The 8922-nt window shown below is 45.1% G+C and overlaps 1 non-coding gene across 1 annotated transcript; it reads left to right on the top strand.

Annotated features, from left to right (window-relative positions):
• Positions 1-885: 885 nt before the first annotated feature.
• On the top strand, positions 886-1076 carry LOC141255624 (U2 spliceosomal RNA). The gene has a single exon (XR_012316616.1). It is a non-coding gene; the product is annotated as a U2 spliceosomal RNA (small nuclear RNA).
• Positions 1077-8922: the final 7846 nt, after the last annotated feature.

The raw sequence follows: 8922 nt of genomic DNA, 5'->3' as shown, positions 1-8922 counted from the left end.
GGATTTAAAGTGTATTTATTCAAATTAGAGAGACAATTTAAATTAAAAAGCTTAGAGCTGCCTCCACCACAGGGGGGCTCGCTCGACCCACCAGCGGACAGGCACCAGTATTGGGAGAGGGGGGCTGGCCGTCAGGGTTCACCGCGGCTCTGGCACAAACCCGGCGACACGGAGGTGGCACGGGCAGGAGCGGACTGAACGTGTCGGCTTCTCACTTTTTGGATTTTAGAAGGGCATGACATGCCTATATCTGTGTCTCCCCCTCCTTTTACTCCTCCACCTCTTTTCTTTTCGCATGACTATATGTACTTGTCACTTTTCCATGTGTTAGTTGTGTCTTCTGAGCAGTTTGTCAGCTTTTGGACACCTTTGAAGGTGTTTTCTATGTGTTTCTATGTGTTTTTGTTTGCCTGCCATTGGTTTTAACGGTGTTCGAAGGTGTTCGACGAACAGTTCGACGAACAGTTCGGCGAACACACGGGTGTTCGACGAACCGAACCGAACTCGAACACTACGGGGGTGGCTCAACACTATTACCGAGTTCCCATTGAAATCAATGTTTCTTCCTGTAATGTGCAAACTGGCTGTCTTTTAGAGAGAGATACTCTTTGCACCTGTGCACTGATTCAGCTAATAGATAACAGTTCTGAAAATGGGACTCCTATGCCCTCAATTATCTAAAAGTCAACAAACACAGCATTTAATTCAGGTTTTTAGTAAATAAACTTATGCATGGCTTGCAGCTACAACAAACTGCAGATTGGTGGTTGTTTAGTAGTCTAGTGGTTGACAACATGTCTTTCTAAGGGGAGTCTTGTCCCTATGTCCACAAAACGTGGATGGCACAGACGTGGGTACGTTGTTAGGCTGAAACCAATTCAGATTTTCGCTTTTTGTCCTTTTGCCAAAGATTAAGTGTATTGTCTGGTGTTATCAGTTTCATATCTGATACGTCCCCTATCTGGGTACCATATATTAAATGTATTTCTTTGGATTTTTTTTTCCTTTTTTCTGAAGCTTGTTGTTTTAGGTTAAAGAGAATGTGTCACCCCCCTGGGCGATATCAGACCTCTACTATGGGCATACAGGTGATAGAAAAGTAAATCTATACATACCTGTATGGCCCATAGTAGAGGTCTGATTGCAGAGAAAAGCGCTTTAATCAATTCTTTTTTCCACAGACTTGGCGTCCGGGCGTCGCCAAGCAATCCCAGCCTATGTGCTTACTATTCCCCTAAATCCCTGCCTCTCTGCTTAATTAGCATATCCCCCCACTCCCCTGCGCGTTACAGTGCCCGGTGACAGGCCGTGACATGCACTGCTCTCCTTGACTTCCGGGCATGCGCAAAGCGCCGCTCACATAAAGCGCGCTTTGCTTCATCCCGGCCCCGTCTACCTGTGCTCTGCGCCGCAGGTTTCTATTGTGCAGGCGCCGGAAAGTGACTGTGACCCCCCGACGCATGCGCAATAGAAACCTGTGGCGCAGAGCATAGGTAGACGGGGCCGGTGAAATTAAGAAATCAAATTTTTTCCCACAAAAATGTACTTTTAGCCCCAATTTTTTTATTTTCACAAGGGTAACAGGAGAAAATGGACCCGAAAATATATTGTGCAATTGCTCCTGAGTATGGAAATACCCTATATGTAGGGGAAAACGATTGTTTGGGGGCACGGCAGGGCTTGAAAGGAAGGAGTGACGCTTGGAACGCAGACTTTGATGGAATGGTCTGCGGGTGTCATGTCGCGTTTGGAGAGCCCCTGATGTGCCTAAACAGTGGAAAACCCTGACAAGTTACCCCATTTTGGAAACTACACCCCTCAAGGATTTTATCCAGGGGTATAGTGAGCATTTTGAACCCACAGGTACTACACAGAATTTGATAACATTAGATCGTCATACTGAAAATTTTAATTTTTTCACAAAAATGTAGTTTTAGCCCCAAATCTGTAATTTTTGCAATGGATAATAGAAGAAAATGGACCCCATAATTTATTATACTATTTCCCCTAAACGCGATGATGCCTCATATGTCATCAGAAATTACTGTTAGGCCACACGTCAGGGCTGAGAAGGAAGGAGCACTATTTGGCTTTTCGAGCATAGATTTTGGTAGAATAGTTTGTGGGCGACATTTGTGGAGCTCCTAAGGTGCAGGAACAGCAGAAAAACCCCAAACGTGACCCCATTGTAGAAATTACACATCTCAATGAATTCATCTACTGCTGCAGTGACTATTATGTAACATCCACGCCAGGCTTTATTCTGGAGAATTCCAAATATGACAGTTTAGTGCCCATATATTGTTCCCCCATAAAGTGTAGTGCCCCCATACATTTCTCCTGGTGACACACACCCCGTAAATTAAGTGCTCTCCCAGCTACAATGATGCCAAACATGTGGCCACTTACTGCGGTTTAGGCTCAGTTGGGCTCAGAAGGAGGGAGCATTTGGATTTGGGAGCTCAGAATTCACTGGATTTTATTTGAGAGGTCAGGAGCCATGTCACTTTTCTAGAGTCTTTGTTCTACCAGTAACGTGTGACCCCCTATAGTCCCAGTGACAGATGACAGACATGAGAGGGGGCTGGTTTTGTGTGGGATAAATTAGGGGTTTTATTGGTAACATTTTGGGGTACATCATTTTTAATTGCTTCCAGAATAAGACTGGATCGCGAGTCTATGCTGAGCACTTGCGATGGGGTTTCCGTGTAAATCCCACAAAAATGCGATTCAGATGAAACCCCCAATGGAACCACCCACCACAAAGAGGCAGATGGAGACACTTTGGAGCCCGTTTGACGTCTGCTCCGGTTGTCTCCATCTTTTTAGGCACACACAGATCTCTGGTTGTCCACACTTGTGCGCTAAAAAAGCGCCTAAAATGATGGTTCGCCGCCGCAACAGAGACCAGTCCGAAGGGACTCCATCAGCCTCATAAGTGAGTGGCTCCATCTTGTTTTTTTGTCTGAATTGCGGTTTTGGTGAATTTACACGGAAACCCCAACGCAAGCACTCAGCGGAGAGCGCAGGATAAACGTGAGCCAAGCCTTATTCCGATTTTTTTGGAGGCAGAATGAAGAAATAGACAGCAGTACCAGAATAGTTCTTATTTTTATTTTTTCGCGGTTCACTGTGCGGTATAAGTGATAAGGTGGATTTATTTTTTGGGTCAGTGCGATTACAGCGATACCAGATTTATGTTTTTTTTTTAGATTTTGCTATCACACAGTAAAAATGCTTTTTTTATAAAAAATAGTTATTTTCGTTTTCATATTCTGAGAGCTGTAACTTTTTTATTTTTTAGCGAACAGAGCTGTATGATGGCTTATTTTTTTGCGGGACGAGTTGCAGATTTTTTTGGTACCATTTTGGGGCACGTAGTGATTTTTGATTGCTTTTTATTCAGATTTTTCAGACACAGAATGAACAATAACCAGCAGGTCAGTTATTGTTTTTATTTTTTGTGCTGTTCGCCGAGTGAAAAAAGTGATGTAACAGATTTGTTCGTCGGGTCAGTACAATTACACAGCAATACCAGATTTATATATTTTTTTTATGCTTTGCTATTTTTACAGACTGAAAACAGTATTTTACAAAAAAAATATTTGATTTTGCATCGTCACATTCGGAGAGCTGTAACTTTTTTATCTTTTTGCTGAATGAGCTTGTTTTTTGCGGGACGGATTGGCGTTTTTATTTATATAATTTGTTTTTACAAACGACTTTTTGATCACTTTGTATTCACTTTTTTGTGAGTCAGTATGATGAACAAGAGTCATTTTTGGCGTGTTTTTTTTTTTTTTTTTTACGGCATTCGTCAAACAGACTAAATAACATGATAGTGTTATAGTTCCTGACGCGGTGATACCAATTATGTGTACTTTTTTTGTTTATTTTTGTTTTATCACAAACGCTGCATTTTGAGTGGCAAAACGGATTTTAATGATTTATGTACACTTTTTGTGTGTTTTTTTTTTTTTACTTTTTTACACATTTTATTTAACTTTTTTTTGACTTTTTCACCAAGTCCCACGGTGGGACATGTGTGATTGTCACTTTGATTGCTGATCTCATACTCTACAGTACCTTTGTACTGCAGTGTATGAGACCTGTCAGTGAGTCACTGAACTCATTGACTGTGCCTGTGAGATCCAGCTTATTGCCATTTACCATGGTAACCATCGGGACCCGCGATTCTCATCTTGCGATCCCCTGGTAAGCGCTTAAATACCACTGTTACGATTGACAGCGGTTTTTAGGGGTTTAATCGGCCCGATCGGCATCGAGACCGGCTGGAGCCAAAACTGCAGGGTGTCAGCTGTCACACACAGCTGACACCTGCAGGAATCGCCGCCGCCGGGCGCTATTCACTTATTCCAGAGCGGTGCATTTTAATGGCACTGTGGAATAAGTACCGTTAATGACAGCCGTAAAAATGCGTTACGGCTGTCGTTAAGGGGTTAAAAGTTGCTCTAGCCAGACAACAGACTCATCTCGGCTGAGCTTGATCAACTCTACTACATCTTGAGTGTGTGCATTGCTTTAATGTAATGTAATCTATCTATCCTTTCCTTTTTGATGTACAGAGAGACAAAGATTTTGCTGCTTGCTGCAGGTGTGATAAGATGCTGATGTAACCAGGGGCGGACACAGACTGTAGTGGGCCCCTGTGCAAGAATTTTTTTTGGCCCCCCCCCTGCCCTTCATAGGGGGCATGAAGGCCCCCCCCCCGTTCATCTCTCATCCCCCCCGAGCATCTCTGATTCCCCCCACTCCTAGTTAATTGTATTTAAAAAAAATAAAACTTGTTATACTTACCCCCAGGGCCGGCTCCAGGTTTTTGTGGGCCCTGGGCGACAGAGTTTCAGTGGGCCCCTTTAACACATACCATGATTCATGATGCACAGATACCACAGAGAAATATATATATATTGTACAAGGCCAAGGATTTCACTTACTACATTACATGAGTGATATCTATTGTAAATTCTACAATAGCTCAAAAAACGGCGAATCCTCACAGCGCACAGTGCAGACCGGACAGTATAGTCCTCCATGCAGTATAATGGGCCCCATATAGTCCTCCATACAGGATACTGACCCCCTTATAATGCTCCATACAGGATACTGGTCCCCATATAATGCTCCATACAGGATACTGGTCCCCATATAATGCTCCATACAGGATACTGGTCCCCATATAACACTGCAGACAGAATACTGACCCCCATATAATGCTCCATACAGAATACTGTCCCCCATATAACGCTCCATACAGAATACTGACCCCCATATAACGCTCCATACAGAATATTGGCCCCCATATAATGCTCCATGCAGGCTGTTCCCCCTTATAATGCCCCATTACACGAGCGATATCTATTGTAAATTCTACAATAGCTCAGAAACCGAAGAATCCTCACAGCGCACAGTGCAGACCGGACAGTATAGTCCTCCATACAGTATTATGGGCACCATATAATGCTCCATACAGGATACTGACCCCCTTATAATGCTCCATACAGGATACTGGCCCCCATATAATGCTCCATACAGGATACTGGTCCCCATATAATGCTCCATACAGGATACTGGTCCCCATATAACACTGCATACAGAATACTGTCCCCCATATAACGCTCCATACAGAATACTGACCCCGATATAACGCTCCATACAGAATACTGACCCCCATATAACGCTCCATACAGGATACTGGTCCCCATATAACGCTCCATACAGGATACTGGTCCCCATATAACACTGCATACAGAATACTGTCCCCCATATAACGCTCCATACAGAATACTGACCCCCATATAACGCTCCATACAGGATACTGTCCCCCATATAACACTCCATACAGAATATTGGCCCCTATGTAACACTCCATGCAGGCTGTTTCCCCCTTATAATGCCCCATGCAGGATGACACCCCCCTTTTAATGCCCTATGCAGGATGTCACCTCTACCCCCCATAAAATGCCCCATGCAGGATGTCACCTCTCCCCGCCATATAATGCCCCTTGCAGGATGTCACTTCCCCCCTTTTCAATGCCCCATGCAGTATGTCAGACCACCCCCTCCCTTATAATGCCCCATGCAGGAGGTCACCCCCCCTCCTTATAATGCCCCATGCAGTATGTCACATACCCACCCTCTTTATAATGCCCCATGCAGGATGTCAATTCCCCCCTCCCCCTCTTATAATGCCCCATGCAGGATGTCACACCCCCTCCCTTATAATGCCCCATGCAGGATGTCACCTCCCACCCCTATATAATGCCCCCATGCAGGATGTCAATTCCCCCCTCCCACTCCCCCATATAATGCCCCATGCAGGATGTCAATTCCCCCCTCCCCCTCTTATAATGCCCCATGCAGGATGTCACACCCCCTCCCTTATAATGCCCCATGCAGGATGTCACCTCCCACCCCTATATAATGCCCCCATGCAGGATGTCAATTCCCCCCTCCCACTCCCCCATATAATGCCCCATGCAGGATGTCAATTCCCCCCTCCCCCTCTTATAATGCCCCATGCAGGATGTCACACCCCCTCCCTTATAATGCCCCATGCAGGATGTCACCTCCCACCCCTATATAATGCCCCCATGCAGGATGTCAATTCCCCCCTCCCACTCCCCCATATAATGCCCCATGCAGGATGTCACACCCCCTGCCTTATAATGCCCCATGCAGGACATCACTTCCCCCCATCCCCTCTTATAATGCCCCATGCAGTATGTTACCCCCCCATATAATGCCCCATGCAGTATGTCACCCCCCCATATAATGCCCCATGCAGGATGTCACACCCCCCTCCCTTATAATACCCCATGCAGGATGTCACCTCTTCCCCCATATAATGCCCCATGCAGGATGTCACCCCCCCATATAATACCCCATGCAGGATGTCACACCCACTCTCCCCCCACCATATAATGCCCCATGCCCCCATACATAAGAAAAAAAATCAAATACTCACCTCACTTCTCACCTGATGCTGATCCGGACTCCAGCATCACTCGCGTCTTCGCGCTGTGACAGTTCAGGAGAGATCGCGCGCGGTGTAAACATATCACCGCGCCCTCTGACCTGAGGCGTCACAGTCAGAGGACACGGAAGATGCTGCGGAGGCACGGGGAGGGGTAAGTATTGTGCCGGCGCCATCACATGACCGGAGATGTCCCTGTGCTCAGCAATGAGCCCTTGCCTTTATCTAGCGGCCTCGCAGGAGCAATTTTAGTCTTCAGAAGAACCTGCAGGTAAGTGAGGAACAGCCATGCTAAAGGAAAGACAGCTGCTCTTTCGTTCGGTAATTTGTCCTACTTCCTCCCTCTCGTGGTCTTGAGGCGCGTGGGAACAGCATGGGGGGGAGGCAGGCATGTCAAAACGGGCAGAGTTAGTGCGTGGCTTGCAGCAGGGCCCTATTTGGCATTCATGCTGCCCTAGGAAGTTTTTTTTTTTAAACTTAATTTGTTTTATTAAACAATTTTATAAACAATTACTAGTGTTGAGCGAGCATGCTCGACACTGCTCGGTACTCGCCCGAGCATCTCACTACTCGGGATGTTGGGCGAGCACCGAGCATTTCCGGGTTACTCAGGCGGGAGCTCGGGTCTCCGCCCTGCACGTCTGGTGCTCTTTACAGAGCCAATGAACATGCAGGGATTGCCAGCCAGTCACTGTAATGGCGCAGCCATGTTGTTTGTGGGCATTAGAATGATTGGCTGGCCTCACAGCATCACCTCGAATATTTAAATCTGGGCGCCGCCATCTTGGACACAGTCGCCCGGGATCAGACAGTGTAGGGTCAGTGCTGCTGAGTTAGGGAGAGATATATAGTGCGAAATAGGTAGTGTAGGGTCTCTAAAGCCTGCAAAATCAAACAAACAGTTCTTCTGAGGACTAATATCCATCCCAGATATCAGGCAGGCAGGCTGTATAGGAGATGCAGTGGTTATACCAACAAACAGTGCATTACAGTCCTGTTTGCTCCTGCTGGTTAAATTGCTAGACTTATCCCCCGGTCTCAGGGGCCAGGAAAAATCCTTTTTTTTTTTCATCTAAATCCTGTATTTTTTTCCCCCTCAGTCAGACTGTACAAATACACGTCTTATTAACCTTTTGGTATCCCCCCCCCCCAAAAAAAAAATTGAGTGTGTCTGTGACTGTTCAGACACAAATATATGTGTTTAAAAGAGTCTGGTGTAGGGCAGATAACTAGAACTTTGGTTTTGCAGGTCCACGGTTCAAATCTCTGTATTATCCTGCTTTCGGCATTTTTTCCGTAAAAAAAAACAGTAATAGTGTCTCCCTGACTGTTCAGACACAAATATATCTGTTTAAAAGATTCTGTTGTAGGCCACATAACTATAACTGTGGTTTTGCAGTTCCACGGTTCAAATCTCTGTATTATCCAGCTTTTGGCATTTTTTTCCCGTAAAAAAAACAGTAATAGTGTCTCCCTCATTGTTCAGACACCAATATATCTGTTTAAAAGATTCTGGTGTAGGCCACATAACTATAACTGTGGTTTTGCAGTTCCACGGTTCAAATCTCTGTATTATCCAGCTTTTGGCCTTTTTTCCGTAAAAAAAACAGTAATAGTGTCACCCTGACTGTTGAGACACAAATACATCTGTTTAAAAGATTCTGGTGTAGGCCACATAACTATAACTGTGGTTTTGCAGTTCCACGGTTCAAATTTCTGTATTATCCAGCTTTTGGCCGTTTTTCCGTAAAAAAAAACAGTAATAGTGTCTCCCTGACTGTTCAGACACAAATATATCTGTTTAAAAGATTCTGGTGTAGGCCACATAACTATAACTGTGGTTTTGCAGTTCCATGGTTCAAATCTCCTTTTTATTTCCCTTTTTCCATTGATAGTGCGAGTGTAAGCTATTTTACTTCATTTAC

This window comes from Phyllobates terribilis, unplaced genomic scaffold, assembly GCF_046119375.1.
Source record: "Phyllobates terribilis strain yellow unplaced genomic scaffold, ASM4611937v1 Scaffold_2__4_contigs__length_985480577, whole genome shotgun sequence".
Lineage (NCBI taxonomy): Eukaryota > Metazoa > Chordata > Amphibia > Anura > Dendrobatidae > Phyllobates > Phyllobates terribilis.
This window is presented reverse-complemented; position numbering and strand designations above follow the sequence as displayed.